General features: G+C 40.3%; 1 protein-coding gene across 12 annotated transcripts in view; it reads left to right on the top strand.

The window, feature by feature from the left end:
- FHOD3 (formin homology 2 domain containing 3) overlaps positions 1–26,392 on the top strand; it is a 549,164-nt gene that overhangs the window by 373,037 nt on the left and 149,735 nt on the right. The gene's annotated exons all lie outside the window — the stretch shown is intronic.

Raw genomic sequence — 26,392 nt, forward strand, 5'->3', positions numbered from 1 at the left:
CTTAGCCTCAGGATCTGCAGCAGAAAGAACAGAGTAAGCCCTAGCTCTGTCTTTCTTGAAAGTAGTTGGCAGTGCACAATCAGTTTGAAAAAAAAAAAAAAACCAAAAACAAAACATATTATGTAACTAGCAGTGTTACTGAGTCCAAATTCATGCTGTTCACCACTGGAAAAGTGAATAAATGAAGAGACGAGGTGTTGGGGCAAAGGATAGTGACTTTATTCAGAAAGCCAGCAAGATTGAGAAGACACCAGACTAATGCCCCAGAGGAACCATCTTACCTGAGTGAGAATACAGACTTCTTTTATACTAAAAGAGTGGGGCATGTGGCTGGTTGTTGCAAACTTCTTGGTGCCAGACAAACAGTGGGGATGTGATAATCCTTTGTTCCTCAACTGTCCATGTAGGAAGTTTCTGGAAACCTCCAACAAGACAAATGCTGCTCTCTATTTTGCAACTTTGTATCTCTATATGAATGGAAGGTGTTAAACCTTTAAAGGGCAAGCCTGGGAGGCAGAGCTTTGAAAGTGAATAGTCATGTATATTTCAGGCTCTAGACAACATTCTTTTACAAAAGTCCAGAGCCAGCTGTGACTAAGCACTGGTGACAGAGGGCAAAGGTTACAGCTAAAGGACTAGATCCAATATGGAGTCAGTTTTGTCCTTCTCTTTTACAGTAAGTGTTGTATAATTGGTGTTAACCTCAAAATTTATGACTCAGGTGACCGCCAGTCCTGGCTCCTGGGGACGGCTTGGCTAGGTGCAGCATAGGAGCAACCTCTGAAGTTGTTGAGGGCACAGGTGGGGCCTTTGCAGCCACAGTTCCCACTTCCTCCCCAGGCTTGGCCTCTGTCTCCTCCACTGTAAACTCAGGGTGATGATGCCATTTGAACAGGGTGGTGGGGGAGTCAAGAGAGACATCAAAAGTGTGTGTGTAGCACAGTTTTGTTATTGTAGTAATTCCATGCCCTGGAGCTTTCCCGGATATTGTTCTGTTAAAGAAGGTAATTGTTAAATAAATAGGGATGTGAACTGGAGAGAAGATTCTGTGCACTGGCATGAACACGCTTAGAGGATTTCATAACAGCTAGATTAATGACCAGTGGTACCATGAGCGGCAAGTAGCTACTTGGGAAGATTTATCTGATGATAATGATTCATTACAAATGGGATTCACCAGCAAGGGATGTGACATCCTCAGGTAGGCATGATTAGAATACAGCCAGTGATTCAGATTTACCATTGGATACCCAGGAAGCCCTTCATAGTGTCCTGATTATGGAACAGCAAAGGGTGACTAGGAGGGGAGCTGGATCCGGGAGGAGGAAAAGAGACACCAACTTGGAACTGAGAGAACCTACATTAAGAAGGGCAGGAATTCCCACTGTGGTGCAGGTTAAGAACCTGACATAGTGTCCATGAGGATGTGGGTTCAACCCCTGGCCTTGTTCAGTGGGTTAAGGATCCGGCATTGCTGCAAGCTATGGCATAGGTTGCAGATGCAGCTGGGATCCAGTGTAACTGTGACTGTGGTGTAGGATGCAGCTGCAGCTCTGATTAGACCCCTACCCCAGGAATTTCCACATGTCATAGGTGTGGCCCTTAAAAAAAAAAAAAAAAAGGGCAGAAGCAAAAGACATGTGAAAGAGGTCACTTTGGAAAGCTCCTTCTGATTTCTGGGGGTGGACCTCTGGTTTCTCTGGGTGACCAGATTGCAGATTTCTTTAGGGGGTTGGACTTAGCTGAATTGAATTTGAGGATTTTTCTGAAGAAAATGACACAACTTTAAAACTGAACAGGACTAGTGATAAATTTTAAGTGAAGAAGTGAAATCGGGAGTATTTCAGCAAGATCCCTCTGGAAACAGCACAGAGAATGCATTGGAGGAGAGCAGAGGCCCAGGCCATAGTCTGGAGAGAGATGGAGAGGTGGGACTCAGGCAGTGGCAGGAAGAAAGGCAAATAGAAGGCTTCTGCAGGAGATACAGGATGGACATCATTTGTAGGATGGTGGCTGGATTCTTTGAGAAGAGGAAAAAGTCTGGGGTTATGCCTAAGTAACTGCTAACTTAGGGTCATGGGATGGCTGTAAGGCCACAGAGTTAGCTTTGGGCATTTTAAGCTTGAGGTGTCTGGGTCCTATAGTCAGTTGGAGAGGCACCTCTGGAACTCAGGTACATGCAGGTAAGGGTCGAAGCCTGGGCTTTGATGTCATAACCCAAGCATCTAAACAAACCAAGGGAGTAGAGAAGTGAATAGACCAAGTATAGAACTGTTATGTCAGGAAATTCTGAAACCAAGAAGTTCACTTAACTTCCCAAGTCAATGAACCTTGAAATTGGTTGTCTTCAAGTGTGAATGCTTCTCAGGCTAGACTGGCCTTACATGGTGTGATGTTGCTGGAATAAACAAACCCTCTACTGCAGGAGTGGTAAACACACTTCAAAGAGAAGGAGAGTTTCCTGTTTCTCACTACATCTTTGACTTGCTTTGGAAGTTTTTTTCTTTTAAGTGTCAAGCCTGCTTGCCCTTGACCTGTGCAAACTCCCTGTTTCCTGTAATACACACTTTCCCAACCAAGGCCTGACTATTCACAGCCCTTGCTCGTGAAGTTGATTTTGTTGACAGTTCATGCAGGTGTGGGTGTGGGTGGTCCTTCTGGTAAGCAAGCATTTCTCTCCTTATATCTTGCACACTTCCCAGGATCCCTTTGGAAATGGAGCAGAGCCTGCTTTCTAATGTTTACTGAGCTGAACTGATTAAATCCAGTCGTGGAAGGAGGAGTGAGATTGTATGTTTGAGAAGGGATCCTGGTGGTAACTGTTCAGGGAGGAAGGTTCAACAAGCAGGGAAATATAACCCTGAAAATGTAAGCTGAGGAGGTCAACTCTGCCAGGGCAAAAAAGGAGTTTATAGCAGGCAGAAAAGCATTTTGCAAGGAACCCTTTGGAATAGGCTTTGGAAATTGAACAGAACAGACCTAAAGAAAGGGAGACCTGGCTAAATGTCATGCTTGTCTCCCGTATTTGCTCAGTGAGCTGACAGTGATCATAAAAGGATCATATGTTTAAAAAAAAATTTATATCTAAGTAAGGTAATTTTTATATTTCGGAGACTGATCAGAATAAACATGGGCTGTACTTATGGTCCTAGTTTGTTTATATCAAGGTGTCATTGATTCTCCTCTTGGTGGAATGGGGCCTTGATGAGATGGACAAGCACTGAGAGCTCGTAGGCTCCCTATACATACACCTTTATACAGGAAAAACATCTGGAAGAAGGAAAGCTTAGCAGCTTCTTCCAGTCCTTAAAGAGAAGAGGCATTTATTTCCAGCCACAAAGAAATGATCATATGTAGCAGAGCATCGTGGATAGGAGCTTAGATGATAGAGTTGGACTACCTGGGTTCAGATCCTGGCTCATAGCTCTGTGACTCTGGGCAAACTGCCTAATCTTTCTGTGCCTCAGCTCCTCATCTGTGAATCAGGCAATAGTAATACCTACCTCAGAAGTTTCTGCCAGGAGTTAAGGGTGAGCTGTGTAAAGTGCTTTGCATGAGAGTGCCTGGCACAAAGTTCATTAAATAACTAGGATAAATGAGTGACTGCAACCCCCTGCCCCCCACCACCCCCATCCCCCCCACCACCCCCACCCTACAAGATTCTGCTTTGCCTGGAGAGAGCCTGGAAGGTAAAGCCAAGCCAAGAAGAGGGAAGCCTGCCCCTTTCCCTCAGAGAGTGGCCTGCAGAACTCAAGGAAGCCTGGGCACATTGGGCTGGGTAACTGTGGCCTGAATGCCTTCTGAGCATTCTAACAGAGTGTTAAGACACAACACTTATTGAGGAATTCAGAGACAATTGTATCCCACTTCAAGAATACTCAATTACTGTCTTCGCATTTGCCCCCAGAGAAATAATTTCAACCTGAGGTTTGTTTTTCCACTCACGCAGTTCTGGTTTTATAGACATGAGATTAAACATTGACTGGAGATGACCCCCCCACAAGGAATGGCCAGTCAGGACCTGCTGTGTGTAGGCTTTTGTCACCCTGGACAGGGTGAGCAGGGCAGGGGTTGGGGGTGGGGAGAGGGGGGAGGTTTTCATGGTTTCATGTCAAAGGCAGGCCTCTTGAAGTGAAATGAATAGTTACTGGACTTGAAAAGTTATTTTTCTTTGTTTAGCTGTATTTTTTCATTTACAAGCTTTGTAAAATTGAATTTAGAGGAGTAAATAATTTTGATCTTGAAAGGGGAAAAAAAGAGTTCCCATTGTGATTCTGTGGGTTAAGAACCCAGCCAGTATCCATGAGGATACAGGTTTGATCCCTGGCCTTGCTCAGTGGGTTAAGGATCTGGCATTGCTGTGGCAGAGGTGAGCAGTTGCAGCTCCGATTCGACCCTTAGCCTGGGAACTTCCACATGCTGCAGGTGCCACCCTAAAAAGAAAGAAAAAAAAGAAAGAAAGAAAGAAAGAGAGGGGGAGAAAAATCACAAAGCAAAGATTAAGTGCCTTTGTGGTCGTTAAAACATGACTGGGTCTTGGGTCCACCTGTGCAGTAGCTTACACCCATAAGTACATGAGCAAGCCACCAAATCACTAGACAAGAAACTCCAGTACCAGGCATATTTCTTCACACCAACCATACAGTGATACTCATATTTCCTGCCCTATTTTTGGTTCTGAGGATACAATGTTAAACACGATCTTCATGAAGCTTCCAGCCTTATAAAACAGGATACATATAAATATGGTAGCAAGTAAATGTGCGTAACTTTGAAAGAGGTCTTTTGAAGACCACAAACAGAGATGTGTGTAAGGTAGCAGGGATATAAGGATACACCCTCAACGAGAATGTGCTATGCACAAGGACATGAGTAGGGTCATCATAGCATCACTTGTAATGGCAAATTAGAGAGTGGCTAGATAAGGAAAACATGGCACATAGCCGTTTGATGGACAACTAGTGGTTATAAGCAATGCACCACATGGGAAGTACCAACATACCTGCCACATCAATTGCTGTATAAAAGGCTTGTAGAATAGGAGTTCCCATCGTGGCTCAGTGGTTAACGCATCCGACTAGGAACCATGAGGTTGCGGGTTTGATCCCTGGCCTTGCTCAGTGGCTTAAGGATCCGGCATTGCCGTGAGCTGGGGTGTAGGTTGCAGAAGTGGCTTGGCTCCCACATTGCTGTGGCTCTGGGTAGGCTGGTGGCTACAGCTCTGATTCGACCCCTAGCCTGGGAACCTCCATATGCCATGGAAGCGGCCCTAGAAAAGGCAAAAATACCAAAAAAAAAAAATATATATATATATATATACACTTTTAACCTGGAAATTAAATTTATAACAGTGGTCGCCTCTGGTGAAAGAGACTTCATTTTTATCAGTAATATACTTTTTCAAAGGGATTCTGAATTCTCGTAATTAAATATTAATTTAAAAAGATATTTTTAAGTTAATGTGGCTCAGCAGAGATGAATATGACTGGCATCTATGAGGATGCAGTTTCAATCCCTGGCCTTGCTCAGATCTGGCATTGCCGTGAGCTGTGGTATAGGTCCCAGATGCAGCTTGAATCTGGCATTGCTGTGGCTGTGGCATAGGTTGGTGGCTGTAGCTCAGATTCGACCCCTAGCTGGGAAATCTTCATATGCCACGAGTACGGCACTGAAAAGACAAAAAAAAATTTTTTAAAATATTTTAGGAAAGAGGGGAGTAGGGTGGCATGGGGGTGGAGGGATCCAAAAAGCCTCCTCAGGTTTTTAGGCTGAATTCTGAAGGATGACAAGGGCTCCCTGGGCTGAGGGAAGCCCATGTTCAATGGCAGAGGGCCAAAAGGGCTTGGTGTGCAGAGGTCATAGGAGTCCTGAGAGACAAGGATGTGGAGTGTGGAGGGGACAGAGGTGGTGCAGACAGATGAGATGAGGTTGCATGGTAGGCAGGTCAAGTCGCAGGGCCCTGGCAACCAGAGTACAGAGTCAGGGTGGTGTTTGGAGTGTAGGGCTCAGTGTGTACATTGAAGAGATGCCAGTGTGCCTGGTGGGGATCAGATTCTAGGCAAGGGAGAATGGAAACAGGGACAGCAGGTGGTAGCTGTTGGTGCAGAACTACAGAAGCATTGGTGGCTTAGACTAGGGCAGTGGTCCTGATCCCTGTGGAACGTCTAAAATAGTCCATGCTCATCCACACCCTGGAAGAACTGAATACAGTTTCTGATGGTAGAGTTCATGCATTTACGTATTCAAATAATATGTCACAAGGGTCAGGGTCACTAGGCTGGAGATTACTCTTGGCCATGGAGAATTTGAGGCACATGGTAGAGAGGCAGTGGCCTTCGCTGTGGATTTCCCAGGACCACCCTCCTGGACTAGGCTGAGCTCAAAACTATTTGGGATGCTGTAGGAACCATTCGAGTATGCAGGGCAGTGTGCAGCCTGCTGCTTTGATGTTGTCCTTGATGTTGACTCTGCCCCCCTTTCCTCATGCTGTTTCTCCCTTTTATACAATTCATTCCCCTCTAGCACCTTGACCAGCAAACAGCTGATGGAGTAGGAAGTAAATGTTACCAGGCAAGTCCACGTGGTGACTTGGTACTTTGGGGACATGGTTTGAGGAGGTAGAAAATAGACCATGAGGTTGTTAGGAAGAACCCTGGCTGACATGGAAGATTGGGGTTTATCACTAGGTGTCAATTATCTGTATTTTATTACCATGTTACAAGTTGATTGCAGTGTGTTGTAGTCCAAAGCAAGTGAAAAGCCAGTTAGAGTTCTGGAATCAAACTGAGTCATGAGTTAGAAAGATGGTCCTGCCCAGAAAAACTCTGAAATGGGGCTGGCTTCCTCCTAGGGGTTATATTTGATAGCTGCCTCTTAAAGACACATATCATATTTCTTTCATTCTAGAAAACGTTCACTCTTTTGTGTCTTCCCTTCCTGTTTGTGAAAACATGAGACAGAATGTGTGTGAGAAGTGCTATTATAGGAAACCTTTGAAATGGAGCTTACCTAGATAGCACATATTGGACTAATAACTGTCCAAGTTCTGGAGATGAGAGAACTTGCCTGATGTCCACATAGTTTTGTTTCTTCAGCTCTCACAGACCACCAGAGATGGAGGCTCCCATTGAGCTGTTCCACTTTATTTTATGGGTGAGGGAGGAGAGGCCCTGGGTTGCAGGACGGAGCCAAGCCAGACCCAGGCAGGGCTGTTTTCACCTCTGGAGGCCACCATATTGAAACCTCAGCCTGGGGCTGCACATGGCATTCTTGGTTTCCAAAAGATCACGGAAAATTCCCATATACCTTTAGGCTAGTTTGTCTTCTGCTCTCTCAGACCTCTATGAGAGACTTAGGGCAATTAAATAGCATCTCTGGCTTGGACTAAAGTCTTTTTTAAACATAAAATCAAAGTACCCACAAAGGAAAGTATTGAAACACCTCACGTCTGTACTTAGGGCAATTAAATAGCATCTCTGGCTTGGACTAAAGTCTTTTTTAAACATAAAATCAAAGTACCCACAAAGGAAAGTATTGAAACACCTCACGTCTGTAGTTATCACTGAATTGATTTGTTTTACTCCTAAATAAACCTGCAACCAAGCTACTAATTGTGTATTTTTTCCTATTGATGTCTATGCTGTGCAGACAGGAATTCTGTTATATTAAACTGCTCCATGTTTTTGGCAGAAATAATGTGTTGGATCCTTTAGTATTTTATTCTAGAACAAAAGTAGCAAAATAATGGCTTATGTGTTAGGGTTCTGGCTACTTGTCCAGCTCTTGGATATATTCAGTATCCATGGCCTGTATTTATGTTCCCTCTAAAAGCTGACTATTAGAGGGACAATAAACACTTTCCTGTCTAAATTTGGGTTCTCACCATGGAAACATCAGAGCAACAGCTGGGCTCTCTTAGATGTCTTTTCATTCTCTTGGCTGGCAAAAATCTTTTGAGGGAAACTTCTTTTAAAAAAATTGGTGGATAACAAAACTATTTTTTGAATGGAATCACTGCTTCAGTTGGTCAAATATATGTCTTAACTGAATCACTAATTGGAAATATCCAAATATCATCTTAGGCCCATGGTAACCTAGAAATACCACAAGGTGAACAGAAAATGTGAGTCACTGCAAGGCTAAGTTCAAACTGCCGTTGAAGTATTTGCTCGCACAGAGTGATGCAGATGGAGCCCATGAGGGTACTTTGTCACAAATTTAACATGATGTTTCTATGAAATATTCCTGAAATATCTAATTATAATATGTCTTGTTCACTTAAATGCCTGCATTTTACCTATACCTTCATATAGAGCAGGCCATACCATTGTCAAGACGCTGGTTCTCCTCAGGGCAACCAGGCAAGTCTGGGGCAAATGGGACTCTAGGCAGGTCTCCTGGGGCCACATGCAGCCTTGTTTGTTACTCTCGTGGGCTGTGTAGATGGTCTTAACTGTGCCATGTACCAGGAGGACTGAGAAGCACCATTCAGGGCACTGTCACTTAAAAGGAATGTGCAGTGGAGGTGAAGCAATGAAACCAGTTTAGACCCTTTGTTTGCCTTCCTTTTTTTGTTGTTGAGTTGTGTGGGTTGTTTGTATATCCTAGAGATTAAACCTTTGTTGGTTGAGTCATTTGCAAAAATTTTCTCCCATTCTGTGGGTTGTCTTTTCATTTTTTTAATGGTTTCCTTTGCTGTGCAGAAGTTTTGAGTTTAATTAGGTCCCATTAGCTTTTTCGTGTCTTTATTATCTTTATCCTAGGAAGTGGGTCAAACAAGATGTTGCTATGATTTTTACCAAAGAGCATTCTGCCTATGTTTCCTCTCAGAGTTTTATAGTATCTGGCCTTACATTTAGGTCTTTATCCATTTTGAGTTTATTTTTGTGTATGGTGTTAGAGAGTGTTCTAAGTTCAATCTTTTACATGTAGCTGTCCAAATTCATTGATGAGTTCTATCAGTTTCCTGGTAGCATCTTTAGGATTTTCTAGGTATAGAATCATGTCCTCTGCAAACAGTGGTAGTTTTACTTCTTCTTTTCCAATTTGGATTCCTTATATTTCTTTTTCTTCTCTGAATGCAATAGCTAGGACTTCCAAGACTATGTTGAATAATACTGATGAAAGAGGACATCTTTGTTTTGTTCCCGATCTTAGTGGAAATGCTTTCAGTTTTTCACCATTGAAAATGATGTTAGCTGTGGGTTTGTCATAAATGGCTTTTATTATATTGAGGTGGTTTCCCTCTATGCCTCCTCTCTGGAGTGGGTGTTATCATCTATTGAGATGATCATGTGGTTTTTATTTTTCACATTGATAGATTTGTGGATATTGAAGAATCCTTGGGACAAATCCTACTTGATTGTGGTATATAATCTTTTTAATGTGTATTTGTATATGGTTTGCTAATATTTGGCTGAGGATTTTGCATCTGTGTTTATTTTTGTGTATGGTGTTAGAAAATGTTCTAAGTTCATTCTCTTACATGCAGTTGTCCAGTTTTCCCAGTACCATTTATCTTTCCTCCACTGTATGTTCTTGCCTCCTTTGTCATAGATTAATTGACCATAGGTGTTTGGGTTTGTTTCTGGGCTTTCTATTGTGTTCCATTGATCTATGTTTCTGTTTTTGTGCCAGTACCATACTGTTCTGATGACTGTAGCTTTGTAGTAGAGTATGAAGTCAGGGAGCCTGATTCTTCCAGTTCTGTTTTTTCTTTTCAGTATTGATTTGGCTATTCGAGGTCTTTAGTGTTTCCATACAAATTTTATAATATTTTGTTCTAGTTCTGTAAAGAAAGTCATTGGTAATTTGAAAGGCATTACACTGAATCTGTAGATTGCCTTAAGTGTATTGTAATTTTGACTATATTGATTCTTCCAATCCAAGAGCATGGTATATTTTTCCATCTATTTGTGTCTTCTTTGATTTCTTTCACCAGTGTTATATAGTTTTCAGTGTATAAATCTTTTGTCTCTTTAGATAGGTTTATTCCTAGGTTATTTTATTCCTTTTGGTGCAATGGTAAATGGGATGGTTTCCCTAATTTCTCTTTCTGACCTTTCATTGTTAGTATGTAGAAATGATTTCTGTGTATTAGTTTTATATCCTGCAATTTTACCAGATTTATTGATGAGCACTAATAGTTTTCTGGTAGTGTCTTTAGGATTTTCTAGGTATAGAATCACGTCCTCTGAAGACAGTGATAGTTTTACTTCCTCTTTTCCAATTTGGATTCCTTTTATTTCTTTTTTTCTCTGATTGCCATGGCTTGGACTTCCAAGACTGTGTTGAATAACACTGGTGAAAGAGAACATCCTTGTCCTGTTCCTGATCTTAGTGGAAATGCTTTCAGTTTTTTACCACTGGAAATGATGTTAGCTGTGGGTTTGTCATAAATGGCTTTTATTATATTGAGGTGATTCCCCTCTATGCCCACTCTCTGAAGAGTTTTTGTCAGGAATGTGTTGAATTTTATCAAAAGCTTTTTCTGCATATGTTTAGGTGATCACACAGCTTTTATTTTTCAGTTTATTGATGTGGTGTGTCACATTGATAGATCTGCAGATATTTAAGAATCCTTGCATCCCTGGGATAAATCCTACTTGATCAAGGTTATGACATTTTTAATGTATATTTGTGTGTGGTTTGCTAATATTTGGTTGAGGATTTTTACAGCTATGTTCGTCAGTGACACTGGCCTGTAATTTTCTATTTTTGTGGTATCTTTGGTATCAGGGTAATGGTGGCTTCTTAGAATGAGTTTGCAAGTGTTCCTCCCTCTGCAGTTTTCTGGAAAAGTTTCAGAAGAAGAAAAGTTAACTTCTCTGAATGTTTGGTAGAAATCAGCTGTCAAGCCATTAGGTCCTGGACTTTGGGAGGTTTTTTTAAGAAGTTTTTAAATCACGATTTTCAACTTCAGCAGTTGTTATGGATCTATTCATATTTTCTATTTCTTCCTGGTTCAGTCTTTGTAGGTTGTACCTTTGTAAGAATCTGTCCATTTCTTCTAGGTTTTCCATTTTATTGGCATACAGTTGCTCATAGTAGTCTCTCATGATCCTTTGTATTTCTGCAGTGTCAGCTGTAACTTCTCCATTTTCATTTCTAATTTTATTGATTTCAACTCTCTCCTTTTTTTCTTCATGAGTCTGACTAATGGTTTATCAATTTTGTTGATCTTTCTAAAGAACCAGCTTTTGGTTTCATTGATCTTCTCAATTTTTTCTTTGTCTCTCTGTTATTAATTTCTGCTCTAACCTTTATGATTTCTTTCCTTCAATTAATTCTGGGCTTTGACTGTTCTTCTCTCGGTGTTTCAGGAGTAAGGTTAGGTTGTTAGATATTTTTCTTCTTTACTGAGATAAGATTTTATTGCTATAAACTTCCTTCTCAGAAATGCTTTAGCTGTGTTCCATAGGTTTTGGATTCATATATCTCCATTGTCATTTGTCTCTCTGTATCTTTTAATTTCTTCTTTTATTTCTTCAGTGATCCATTGGTTGTTTTAGTAGCTTATTGTTTAGCTTCCAAGAGTTTATGGTTTTTGCTATTTTTTTCTTATAGTTGATTTCTAGTCTCATAGCATTGTGATCAGAGAAAATGCTTGAAATAATTTTTTTTTTTGTCTTTTTGTCTTTTGTCGTTGTTGTTTGTTGTTGTTGCTATCTCTTGGGCCGCTTCCGCGGCATATGGAGGTTCCCAGGCCAGGGGTTGAATCGGAGCTGTAGCCACCGGCCTACGCCAGAGCCACAGCAACTTGGGATCTGAGCCGCGTCTGCAACCTACACCACAGCTCACGGCAACGCCGGATCGTTAACCCACTGAGCAAGGGCAGGGACCGAACCCGCAACCTCATGGTTCCTAGTCGGATTCGTTAACCACTGCGCCACGACGGGAACTCCCTGAAATAATTTTAATTTTAAAAAATTTATCAAAGCTTGGTCTGTGGCCCAAGATGTGATCTATCCTTGAGAATGTTCTGTGTGCACTTGAAAATAAAGTATATTCTGCTGCTTTGGGTGAAAAGTTCTATAGATATCAGGTAAGTCTCTGGTCTAGTGTGTCATTTAAGGCCTGTTTCCTTATTGATTTTCTGTAGTAAAAGGGGAAATTGACAGTAACACAATAATAGTAGTGGACTTTAACACCCTACTTACAGTAGGTCCTTGTTGGTTATCTCTTTTATGTATAGGAGTATGTATATTTTATTTATTATTTTTTATTTATTTATTTTTAATTTTATTTTTATATTTTTTACAGAATAAAATACATATATTTAAACACAATTACATTTACACAGGTTATTATATCATGGACCTCAAGAAACAGATTAAGTGACTCCCTCTGGAGAAGTGGAATGGAAAATATGCTGAGACACATAGGAAATTTATTCTATACTTTATCCCATTTTTTATGGCTTTCATCTTTACTATTTAGTATTATCACATTTCATTTTTTCTTTAAATATTAGCATTATATTAAAATTGTGTATATTGTGCAAATAAAATTTATAAAGAAGAAAGCCTTATATACCATTAAATATTTTATACAGCATAATAAAAAGAATAACTTGACTGGTAAGAATAACAAAAATAGTATACCCTCTGAAAATAAGTAAAATATAAAATGCATAAATTGGTTAAAAAACAGTGTAACTATATAAATATGTCCTCACAGTTTGTTACATCTTATTGATTCTTCAATAAAGGCATTACACCATTCTAGGTGATGTGATAAACAAGACATTATAGACCTTACATTGTACCGTGGAGAGAAATGGTTATTAATAATACAATTGTAGAACTGTATTATTTAATTGTACAGTTGCATTATTTAATTATAATTATCATAAATTCTTTGATGGAGAGGAAAACGATCAGATCTAAGACTTCAGCATTCCAAGAATGATGTCAAATGACCCCCTTCATGGTGGAGTATGTACTTATTTACTATGAGATATATTTCTCCTCCAAAGATTCCTTGTTTGTGTATCAGTTGTAGATTTTTGGTTTGCAGTTATTATGAAGTTTTGATATAAGAGTCTATATGTATATGAGATTGTTTTAAGTTGTTCTCTTAATTGCAAGTTCATCTCCAGTGTGCTGCATTTGTACCCACCTCTTCTCATGATTTCTGATTTTGATGGTATAATTGTGCATGGATGATTTTGTATCTTTACTGTATATATGCCTTTACTGGTGAGCCTTGTCATTTGTGGAATTTTTGTTTCCTGTTGCTGTCTTTTCTTTTCTGCCTAGAGAAGTTCCTTTAGTATTTGTTGTAAGGCTGTTTCAGTGTTGCTGAATTCTCTCAGCTTTTGCTTATCTGTGAAGGTTTTGCTTTCTCCTTCAATTCTGAATGAGAGCCTTGCTGGGTAGTGATCTTGGTTGGAGGTTTTTTCCTTTCATCATGTTAAGTATATCATGCCACTCCCTTCTGGCCTGCAGAGTTTCTGCTGAAAAATCTGCTGATAACCTTATTGGGGTTCCCTTGTATGTTACTTGTTTCTTTTCCCTAGCTGCTTTCAAGATTTTCTCTTTGTCTTTAATTTTGGTCAGTTTGATTAATATGTGTCTCGGTGTATTCCTCCTTGGGTTTATTTTATATGGTAGTCATTGTGCTTCCTGGATTTGAGTGAGTGGTTTCTTTCGGCTACTATCTCTTGGAATATTTTTTCTGTCCCCTTCTCTCTCTCTTCTTCTTCTGGTACCCCTATAATACGGCTGTTGGTGCGTTTAATGTTGTCCCAGGGTTCTCTGAGACTCACTTCATTTGTTTTCAATCTTTCTTCTCTTTTCTGTTCTGCATCCGTAATTTCCACTAATCTGTCCTCCACCTCGCTTATTCATTCTTCCACTTCCTGTATTCTGCTGTAGCTGCTTCTAGTGGATTTTTTATTTCAGTTATTGTATTTTGCATCTCTTCTTGTTTAAGTTTTATATCTTGTATCTCTTTGGTCAGTGTTTCCTGTAAGTTATCCATCTTTGCCTCCAGTTTATTTCCAATGTCTTGCATCATCTTCTGCATCAACAGTCTAAAGTCTTTTTCCTGGAGGCTAAGAATCTCCTCATCACTTAGCTGATTTTCTGGAGTTTTTCCTTTTCCCCCTCATCTGAGTTATAGTTCTCCGTCTTTTCATTTTTATAGGTTTTTGGTGTGGTGACCTTTTTACAGATAATAGAGTTGTAGCCTCTCTTACTTCTGGTGTCTGCCCCCCTTGTGGTTGAAGTCAGTATGGGGGCTTGCTGTAGGCTTCCTGATGGGAAGGGCTGATGCCTGCCCACTGGTAGGTGGAGCTGATTCTAATCCCTCTGGTGGGTTGGTCTTAGTCTCTGGATGGGATTAGAGGCAGCTATGTGCCTGAGGGGTCTTTAGGTAGCCTGTCTGATCCCTCTGGTGGGTTGGTCTTAGTCTCTGGTTGGGATTAGAGGCAGCTATGTGCCTGAGGGGTCTTTAGGTAGCCTGTTTACTGAGGGGCAGGGCTGTGATCCCACCTGGGTTGTTGTTTGCCCTGGGGCTTCTCAGCAGCTGACTGATGGGTGGGGCCAGATTTTCCCAAAATGGCCACTTCCAGAGAAAGGCAGCTGCTGAATATTCCCGAGAGCTTTGCCTTCAATGTCCTTCCCTCACAACAAGTCACATTCACCCCTGTTTTCCCAGGATATCCTCCAAGAACTGCAGTCAGGTTTGACCCAGATTCTTATGGAGACCTCGCTCTGCCTTGGGACCCAGTGCATGTGAAAGTCCGTGTGTGCCTTTTAAGAATGGGGTCTCTGTTTCTCCCAGTCCTGTGGCGCTCCTGTGCACAAGCCCCACTGGCCTTCAATGCCAGATACTCCGGGTGCTCTTTCTCCCAGGGCCGGATTCCTGCACATGAGGTTTGATGTGGGGCTCATAACTCTCACTTCTGTAGGTGAGTCTCTGTGAACCAGTCAGTTTTCAGTCTGTGGAGTGTCCCACCTGGGAGATATGGGGTTGTTTATATTGCAAAATCACCCCTCCTACCTCTTGATGTGGCTTCTTCTTTTTCTTCTGGAGTAGGGTATCTTTTTTAAGGTTTCTGGTCCATTAGGGTGGAGATTGCTCAGCCTTTAGTTGTGAATTTTGTTGTTTTTAGGAGAGAAGTTGAGCTCCAGTCCTTCTATTCTGCCGTCTTAATCCTCTGCATAGGAGTATGTATATTTTTATCCCAAATTCCTTGAGTTCATAGTGTTGCTCAACTTGGTAGGAAGGACCCTCGTGTGGACATGAGGACAGCAGAGTTCTTACTGGCAGGTTGTGTGATCTTGCCCTTTCTGGACCTCATTTTTCTTATTTGAAACATGGTAAACTCTCCAAGGTCATCTCCAAGTTCTTGCCGATCTGTTTCTTGACCATCCATAGCAAGCTGACCATGCTGAGCACCATTTGAAGCCCACAGGACCAAAGAGGTGCAACAGGCAGCATGTCCTTACTGAGAGTCTCTGGGGGCTGGACCCACTAGAGAAACAGAGCAGGAGGAGTAACTCCAGGCAGGGAGATTGGCTCCTGCAAGGACCTCAAGTTGAAATGCCTCCATATTGGGTAGACAGCTCAATAGACTGATTAAGACTGGGTTGGGGAAGTTGGTGAATGGAGAGTGGGAGATGAAGTTGGAGAGGTGATGGGGGATTAGAGTATTAGCTGGATAAACTGGACTTTATCCTCAGATTAGTGTGTATGTGTTGGAGCAGGAAAATGTCATGTGCAAAGTCCCATCTTGGCCTCTGGTCAGTTCCTGCTTGGCCTTCAGAGTTTTTCCCCCAAAGCATGGTGGGAGTTTTTCTCAGTAAATACTTCCTGGTATAGTAGATTAATGTTTCTCCCCTCAAGTGTAAGAACCTCTATTATCCACTATACCCCAGCATCTTGCCCATAATAAATGCTTAACAAATACTTGTTGGATAAATGGAGATAGATTTCTTGCCCCATAGTTACATGTCTTTGCTTTTTAAAAATATTTGTATTGTTACTTATTATGGGAAATCTCTGCAACTTCTGCATAGTTTTGCTCTGAACCTCAAACTGCTCTAAAAAAAAACATCCATTTAAAAAATTCTAACTGTTCAAAATTGGATTAATCATAATCCTTGATTCATGACACATGACATCATTGGTACTTATGTGGCCCTCTCCTCATTTATTTATTTTTATATAAAATGTACTTATTGATATAAAGAACAGCAATGAGACTATGGTCTAGCTAGAAACCCAGAGCATTACTCTTAACTTAGTCTGTGCTTACATCTTTTCACATCTCTGAACCTGGGCACCCAGCACTCTTAAATATTGACCATTGTCTTATGCGTTTGTTGTTATTTGTTTTTAGTATTATCAGACACACACACATACACATACACATGCACACATACATAGCAACAATATGTTATACCATTTTGCCTTTTTGAATTTTAAGAATTAGTTTTATAATATTGTAGTTTCTCCTTGCACTTTTCTTGACTTCATATGATGCTTCTGATGTTCATCCACATTGTCCTTTATGGTGAAGGTCTTCTGTTTCCTCTGCTTGGACCATACCATAATCTCTTTATCCTTTTGCCCACTGGTGACATTTGGGTGGTTTCCCCTGTTTGCCAGTTATAAGCAGTGCTACTGAGAATGTTCTTAGATGTGTGCCCTGGTGCAAGGGTGCTTTAGCACTGCTAGGCAGAGCTTCTCAGCCTCAGTACTGTTGACCTCTTGCACTGAATACCTCTTTGTCATGAAGGGCTGTCTCACGCATTGTAGGATGCAGCATCTAAGCCTGGATGTCACTGACATCGACAAATGTCCTTTGAGGGGCAAAATCATCTTGGTTTAGAATCACTGCCCTAGGGGACAGCAATGCCACTTTTAGGTGATGTGAATCATGTTTATGTTATGGATGTTTTACTTTACCAGGTACTGCCAATTATTTCACTGGTGCGGTTTTATGAACACACATGCCTGTCAGCAATATGTGACAGCAATATGTAGATCTACATGCTCTTTAGTGCATGGTATTATCTTCAGATTTCTTAATTTTGCCAGATATAAAATGGTATCTCATTGTAGTTCTGATTGATTTATATTAAGCTCTAATTGGGTTTACTTCTTTTTTTTTTTTTTTTTCGGTCTTTTGTCTTTTTGTCTTTTGTTGTTGCTATTTCTTGGGCCACTCCCGCGGCATATGGAGGTTCCCAGGCTAGGGGTTGAATCGGAGCTGTAGCCACCGGCCTACGCCAGAGCCACAGCAACGCAGGATCCGAGCCGTGTCTGCAACCTACACCACAGCTCAACGGCAACGCCGGATCCTTAACCCACTGAGCAAGGGCAGGGACCGAACCCACAACCTCATGGTTCCTAGTCGGATTCGTTAACCACTGCGCCATGACGGGAACTCCTCTAATTGGGTTTAAAATGTTGCTTCTTACAAACTGATTAGCCATGAGCATGTATTTTTCTCACTTTGATAGTTGTGTTTTTACTGATTTTTAAAATATGTTTTTTATTTTTTATTTTTTATTTTTTTGTCTTTTTGTCTTTTTTTAGGGCTGCACCCTGCATCATATGGAGGTTCCCAGGCTAGGGCTCGAATCAGAGCTACAGCTGCCAGCCTACACCACAGCCATGACAACGGCAGCTCCAAGCCACATCTGCAACCTATATCACAGCTCACGGAAACACCAGATCCTTAACCCACTGAGTGAGGCCATGGATCAAACCTGCAACCCTCATGGTTCCCAATCAGATTTGTTTCCACCGTGCCACAAATGGGAACTCCATAAAATAAGTTTTGTCATATTCTTGATAGGAGTTTATGTCTATTGCATATATTAAAATGCATTCTCTGAGTTTGTTGCTTCCCTTTTTCCTCATCCTGATTGCTCTCTTCCTAGAATATGCTTTAATGCTATTTTAAGTGTTTCTATTGTACTTTTGAAACATCTCAGCATCCATTTTACTTTTTGTTTCTTTTTTAAAATCTAAGAAGTGTGATATTAGCTTGAGACCCAAATTTGTGAAAGTTAATTTGGCTTTGAAGGCAACTATGCCCTGCAGAATTGGTAAGGCTACGGGCCTCTTCCTTTACCAGTGTTTGAGGGTGGCCACCAGTCTGCGACTGTTTGTGGTAAAAAAGAAACTACCTGATGGGTTCTGAACAGGCCTGTGCCCTAGGGTAACTCCTTATCAATTACAAACAAGCACAATACCCCTGGAAGTATTTGAAAGCCAGAGGACAAAGGCCCAGAATGCCTTACCACAAATATAAACAAAATTAGATTATTTGAAAAGAGAACATTCAGCCAGGGAAAAAGTAAAATTATTTAAACTAATTATTCAATCTTCAGTATTATCAGCATAAAATATCATTCTGTTTGCCTAATTTCACTAAGATGAAACTAAGTAAAACCAAGCATAGATAGTCCTATGCCCTGCAAGAGGGTATTTCCTTCTCCACCCATTGGAGTGGGAAGGCAAGGCCAGTGCTCTGACCATGGGCGTCCTGGAAGTGGACCCTCTGAGTGAGTCATTCTGCTGCCTGCCCTTGGTGCTGTCCTGCCCACTCATGATAGTGAAGCTATGACCACACAAGTCATCAGAAGATTCATTGTAGCATCTGAAGATGTTGAGCCCAAAGAGAAAACAGGCTGGGATGTAGATCAGAATCTCTGTTTTCCTACATCTGTGGGACAGCCACATTCAAGAGAGAGGGACACAAAAGATAGAGCTTACCCAGATGGACGGTATAAAGAGGAGACTGTTGCTATCTGCCACTGATTTAGAATGCTTGGCAAAGTACTGTGTTCTCCTCTTGAGCAAATCAAGCAGAGTTCTGAGTGTCCATTATTGGGGGATGTTAGAGGTTTTGTAAGGAGGTCCAAAAGACAGTGATGGTGGTGGTGGTGATGATGGTGACAGCTAATAGCTAAAAGAAATTGATTTGTTCACTGTATAGCATGCCTTCTCAGAAAGCTTTACATATTACCCTAGTCATCCTAGAAGGTAGATACTGTTGATATCCTATATTGGGATGAGGAAAGTGGGCCCAAAGTCACATAGCTGGTAAAGGATGGAGCTGAAGTGCAACCCAGGCAGCCTAGCTACAAACCTCTCCAGCTCCAGCAGATTCTGCTTCCAAATGACTTTACTGCTTGGGCAGAGCAGATGAAAGCAAGTTATTTTGGAGGGAAGAGCTCAGTGTTTTGTGTTAAAGAGGAGAGGCCCATTGGTTGGCAGGATAGGGATGGGTGGGTTTAGGGCAGGCCAGAAGTAATGATATATGCAAATTTCTAATCATCCTGAGGGCTGAAAGTTGAGGGTACGATTTTGAACATGGAACAGAGAAGCACTGCCAAGAAAAAAGGACTGGGGCTGCTAAGGTGTAGTGTGTGAGGGTGTGCTCTACCAGGCTCTGAAGGACAGATGAGATGTGCTTATTGGTGGCTTGTGACATTACAAGAGGAGTGGTGTCTTCACTGGTCCACTTGGCCTCCTTGTTTCTGACAGAGAGACTCCAGGTATGGGGTGTATAGCCACAGGGTTATACCAATACTTCTCCTTCCTTTACTGCCACATCTAATCAGTCACCAAGTTCAGCCAAATATGTTTTAATCTTTTTCAGATCAACCTCTTTTTTCCTTAGTTCCACAACTGTCACAATGAATTTGACCCTAGCTCTTTATGAGGCTTGCATAACCTTTATTCCATAACCTAAGTACATTTTAAGAAAGAGGAGTTACAGATCCTTCTCTTTTCAGAAGGTAAATGTAAAAAAAAAATTCTTAATAATACTGTAAATCAACTATATTTAAGTTTAAAAATTCTTAATAAAATATTAACAAATAGAATCCAGCTGTTTAGAAAAAGGATAACATTACAACAAAGTGGGGTTTATTCTTGGTATGCAAGATTGGTTTAACATTTTAAAAAAAAGTCTTTGTAATTCATTGTGTTTACAGAAAAGGGGAAATCGTATGATTATCTTGATAAATGGAAAGAATTTGACAGAATTCAACCTTCAAGTATGGCAAAAGTTCTTATCAAACAAGTAAACTTCTTTGATATGATAAAGAATATCTTCAAAAATCTATGGCAATGCTCATATTTCCTTCTGATATTTGGGACAGTGAAAAGATGCTTACTGTCATCATTTCAATTCAATGTAATATTGCACTTCCCAGCCAGTATAATGAGGTAAGAAAAAGAAAGGCATAAGAATTGCAACAAAATAAATACAACTATCATTACTAACAGATGATATGATTGTCTACATAGGAAATATAAAAGAATCTAGATGAAAAGTATTACAAATAAGAAATTTAGAAAAATTACTGGGTAGAAGGTAAATTTACCAAAAAAAATCAGTTTTTTTACTATATATCACAAAATAGTTGAAATTTAGAAATTAATAAACATGTGCAGTAGAATTAAAATTTAAAGGGAAGACCAAAAAGAAAGACAAAGAAGGACACTATTTAATGGTTAAAGGATCCATTCAAGAAGAGGATATTACAATTATCAATTTATATGCCCCTAATATAGGAGCACCCAGATACCTCCAACAAATACTAACAAACATAAAAGAAGAAATTGATGGGAATATAATCGTAGTAGGAGACATTAACACCTATGGACAGATCACATCAATGGACAGATCCTCTAAACAGAAAAATCAATAAAGCAACAGAGAGCCTAAGGGAAACAGTAGAAAAGTTAGACTTCATTGACATTTTCAGGACATTACATCCAAAAAAATCAGAACACACATTCTTCTAAAGTGCACATGGAACATTCTCAAGAATTGATCACATATTGGGGCACAAAGCTAACCTCAACAAATTTAAGAGTATAGAAATTATTTCAAGTATCTTCTCTGACCACAATGGCATAAACTAGAAATCAACCACAGGGAAAAAAATGAGAAAAAACTTACTATATGGAGACTAAACAACATGCTACTAAAAAAAAAAAAAAAAAAAAACAATGGGTCAATGAGGAAATCAAGAAGAAAATTAAAAAATACCTCGAGACAAATAATAATGAAGACACAACCACTCAAAATCTATGAGATGCTACAAAAGCAGTGCTCAGAGGGAGATTCATAGCAATACAGGCCTTCCTCAAAAAAGAAGAGAAAATCTCAAATTGGCAACTTAACCAACCACCTAAATGAATTAGAGAAATAAGAACCAAAAAACCCTAAAGTCAGCAGAAGGAAGAAGATCATGAAGATCAGAGAGGAAATCAATAAAATAGAGATTCAAAAAAAATACAAAAAAATCAATAAAACCAAGACCTGATTCTTTGAAAAGGTAAACAAAATTGACAAACCTCTGGCTAGACTCACTAAGAAGAGGAGAGAAAAAACCTAAATAAACAAAATCAGAAATGAAAAAGGAGAAATCACAATGGATAACACAGAAATACAAAAAAAATACAAGAATACTATGAACAATTATATGCCAACAAATTTGAAAATCTAGAAGAAATGGACAACTTTCTAGAGTCTTACAGCCTGCCAAAACTGAACCAAGAAGAAATAGATCAACTGAACAGACCAATCACTAGAAATGAAATTGAATATGTCATAAAAACACTCCCTACAAATAAAACTGCAGGACCAGATGGCTTCACAGGTGAATTCTACCAAACATACAAAGAGGAACTTATACCCATCCTCCTTAAACTTTTTCGAAAGGTTGAAGAAGAAGGAACACTCCCAAAAGATATTCTATGATGCCACCATCACCCTAATTCCAAAACCAGACAAAGACACCACCAAAACAGAAAACCATCGACCAGTATCTTTGATGAATTTAGACACAAAAATTCTCAACAAAATTTTAGCCAACTATATCCAACAACATACCAAAAAGATCATACAGCACAATCAGGTGGGATTCATCCCAGGTTCACAAGGATGGTTCAACATACGCAAATCAATCAACTTCATACACCACATTAACAAAAGAGAAGTCAAAAACCACATGATCATCTCAATAGATGCAGAAAAAGTATTTGACAAGTCCAACATCCCTTCATGATAGAAACCCTTACCAAAGTGGTTATAGAGGGAACATTCCTTAACATAATCAAAGCTATTTATGACAAGCCCATAGCACATATAATACTCAATGGAGAAAAGCTGAAAGCCTTTCCACTAAAATCTGGAACAAGACAAGGATGCCCACTCTCAGCACTGTTATTCAACATAGCACTAGAAGTCCTAGCAACAGCAATCAGACAAGCAAAAGAAATAAAAGGCATCCAAATAGGAAGAGAAGAGGTAAAACTGTGACTGTATGCAGATGACATGATACTATACATAGAAAACCCTAAGGACTCAACCCAAAAACTACTTGAACTGATCAACAAATTCAGCAAAGTAGCAGGATATAAGATTAACATTCAGAAATCAGTTGCATTTTTGTATACTAACAATGCAATATTAGAAAAGGAATACAGAAATACAATACCTTTTAAAATTGCACCCCCAAAAATCAAATACCTGGGAATACAGCTGACCAAGGAGGTGAAGGTCTTATATGCCAAGAACTATAAAACATGAATTAATCAAGGAAATTAAAGAAGATGTAAAGAAATAGAAAGATATTCCGTACTCCTGGGTTGGAAAAATTAATCTTGTAAAAATGGCTATACTACCCAAAGCAATCTACAGATTCAATGCAATCCCTATCAAACTATCCATGACATTTTTCACAGAACTAGAACAAAACAATCCAAAAATTTATATGAAACAACAAAAGACCCAGAATTGCCAAAGCAATTCCGAAGAACAAAAACCAAGGAGGAGGCATTATTCTCCCAGACTTCAGGCACTATTACAAAGCCACAGTCATCAAGACAGTGTGGTACTGGTACCAAAACAGACAGACAGACCAATGGAACAGAATAGAGAACCCAGAAATAAACCTAGACGCATATGATCAATTAATCTTTGAAAGGATGCAAGAATATGAAATGGGAACAAGACAGTCTTTTCAGCAAGTACTGCTGGGAATCCTGGACAGCTGCATGCAAATCAGTGAAACTAGAACACACCTTCACACCATGCACCAAAATAAACTCAAAATGGCTGAAAGACTTAAATATAAGACAAGACACCATCAAACTCCTGGAAGAGAACATAGGCAAAACATTCTCTGATATAAACCTTACAAATGTTTTCTCAGGTCAGTCTCCAAAGAAACAGAAATAAGAGCAAAAATAAACCAATGGGACCTAATCAAACTGACAAGATTTTGCACAGTGAAAGAAACCAAAAAGAAAATAAAAAGGCAACTTACAGAATGAGAGAAAATAGTTTCAAATGATGCAACTGACAAAAGCCTAATCTCTAAAATATACAACCAACTTATACAATTCAATTGAAATATGGGCAAAAGACCTGAACAGACATTTCTCCAAGGAAGATATACAGATGGCCAAGAAGCACTTGAAACAATGCTCGACATCCCTGATTGTTAGAGAAATGCAAATCCAAACTACCATGACATACTACCTCACACCAGTCACAATGGCCCATCATTAATAAGTCCACAAAGAACAAATGCTGGAGGGGGTGTGGAGAAAAGGGAATCCTTCTCCACTGTTGGTGGGAATGTAAGCTTGTACAGCTACTATGGAGAACAGTATGGAGGTACCTTAGAAATCTATACATAGAACTACCATATGACTCAGCAATACTACTCTTGGACATATATCCGGACAAAACTCTCCTTAAAAAAGACACATGCACCTGCATGTTCATTGCAACTCTATTCACAATAGCCAAGACATGGAATCAACCCAAATGATTGATGATTGGATTAGGAAGATGCGGTATATATACACAATGGAATGCTACTCAGCCATAAAAAAGAACAATATAATGCCATCTGTAGCAACATGGATGAAACTGGAGACTCTCATCCTGAGTGAAGTAAGTCAGAAAGAGAAGGACAAATACCATATGATATCACTTATATCTGGAATCTAATATACGGCACAAAGGAACCTTTCCACAGAAACGAAAATCATGAACTTGTAGAATAGATTTGTGGTTGCCAAGGGGGAAGGGGAGGGAGTGGGAGGGACTGGGAGCTTGGGGTAAATAGATGCAGACTGTTGCCTTCGAGATGGATTAGCAATGGGATCCTTCTATGTAGCACTGGGAACTCTGGTCACTTATGATGGAGCATGATACTGTGAGAAAAAAGAATATACCTGTATGTGTAACTGGGTCACCATGCTGTACAGTAGAAAAAATATATATATATAAATAAATGATAAAAAAAGAACTTTTACAACTCAAAAATAGTTTTTTTTCTTTAAAGGCAAGGTACTTAGATGCTTCAAAAAGAGAATATCTAAATAGACATTAAAAGGATGATAATGTGCCTGACATCATTAGCCATTGAGGAAAGTAGACTACATCCACAGTAAGATATGGCCACATATAAGATTGGATGGCAAAATGAAATAGACAGAAATACCAAATCTTGGGAAGGACTTGGAACACCCAGAATGTTCATACCCTACCTATGGGAATGTAAAGTCATTCGTTCATTTAAAAAAACTGTTTGACACTTTCTAGTGAAGATAAACTTAAGCATGTCTCATGACCCCAGAATCTCACCCTTAGACCTATAGTGCATGATATTATATATTATGTATATGTTCTCTAAAAACATGTACATCAATGTCCATAACAACCCTATTCAAAATAACCCTGAATTGAAAAGTACCTGGAATGGATTATCATCAATGGAGGAATGGATCGTGAAATGATGGTATATTCATATGAGAGAATACAGCAACAAGAAGAAATGATCTTCGATTACACATAATGGTACAGATGAATCCCACAAGTGTAATGTTGTACAAAAGAAACTATGCAGTGTGATTCCTTTTCATTGGAGAAGACTATCAGGCAAAGCTCACCCTTTGCCATTGGAGGTAGGGGAGGCAAGCAGTTGGAAGGGAGCATGAAAGGAATGCTGGTTATTTGGATGTATTTCTTTTGTGAAACTTCAATTATTTGTGTACTTTTCTGTTTATATTTTATATTTTGGTAAAAGGAAAATAGCAACTGAAGGACAGTAGGACAGAAGAGCTAAAGATCTTGGCAAAATGATGCCTGCAGTGGGAGTTCCCTGATGGCCTAGCAGTTAAGGACTTAATGTTGTCACTACTGTGCCTTGGGTTCTGTCCCTGGCCTGGGAACTTCTGCATGCTGTGGGTGTGGCCCAAAAAATGATCCCTGCAGTGAGAAATGGTTGATTTATAAGGATCAAAGGCAAGAAGGAGCTGGTAGACATTTAGAAAGTAGAGGAGTTCCATCATGGCACAGCGAAAATGAATCTGACTAGGAGCCATGAGGTTGCGGGTTCGATCCCTGGCAGTGGGTTAAGGATCCTGTGTTGCTGTGGGCTGTGGTGTAGGTTGTGGACTTGGCTCGGATCTGGCCTTGCTATGGCTGGCAGCTGCAGCTCCGACTGGACCCCTAGCCTGGAAAACCTCCGTATGCCACAGGTTCAGCCCTAAGAAAAATAAAAGAAAGAAAATAGAGGAGACCACTGTGAGAATGAGAAATTATGGTGGGAGGAGCAGAATGAGAAATTTAGGGGGCTGGGGGCTTGTGGTCTGGAGAGAGAAGTTTGGGTGTAAGATTTCCAAGCTGGGCTAGTTCTGTGATGGTGAAGTCCAGCGTGTGAGGGGCCGACGTGAGCCAAGATGATGGTTGCTGGAGTTTAGGAGTTTCAGTCGCTCTGGAAAGGGATTGAGAAGCCCACAGGGCCTTGTATACGTGTTCCATGTGGACAGTGACATAAGTCACACGTGGACAGGATGGTAATGATTCTGTCGTCAAAGTCTGTACTTGTTTCGCTGCAAGGGCAAAACGCAAGTTAAACTACCTTAAGCAAAAATGAGAAGTTACCCTCTTCTGTTAGTGAAAGGCCAAGGTGAAGCTTCAAAGGAATTAGATGCAGATGTTAAAATTGTCTTGGGGACGGCTTTCCTTGCTCTCTTTCTGTCTCCCTCTCCTTCCCTCTCTCTCTAGTTCGGCTTTTTTAAGTCAGCGGCACTCACGGGCAGCCTCCCTCCACTAGACTCAGAATGTCCTTCTACCTTCTCATTCCCAAAGGCACCAAGAGAAATCCAGGGGTGGCACGGTTGACTCCACCATTTGTCAGCCTTCGAAGTAGGGGCTGGGGATCAAACACATTGACTGAGAAGGAGGGAGTGGCAGCCAAAACCCTGTGTCCACCATGGAGGTTGATGCCAGAGGGATGCGGTGCTGGGCATCGCCAGGCACACCTGCTGCATGATTCTCAGTGCAGGAGGGAGACCACCTCGGAGGCCTGGTCTGATCTGGAAGCTGCTTTGA

The sequence above is a fragment of the Sus scrofa genome, chromosome 6 (assembly GCF_000003025.6).
Source record: "Sus scrofa isolate TJ Tabasco breed Duroc chromosome 6, Sscrofa11.1, whole genome shotgun sequence".
Lineage (NCBI taxonomy): Eukaryota > Metazoa > Chordata > Mammalia > Artiodactyla > Suidae > Sus > Sus scrofa.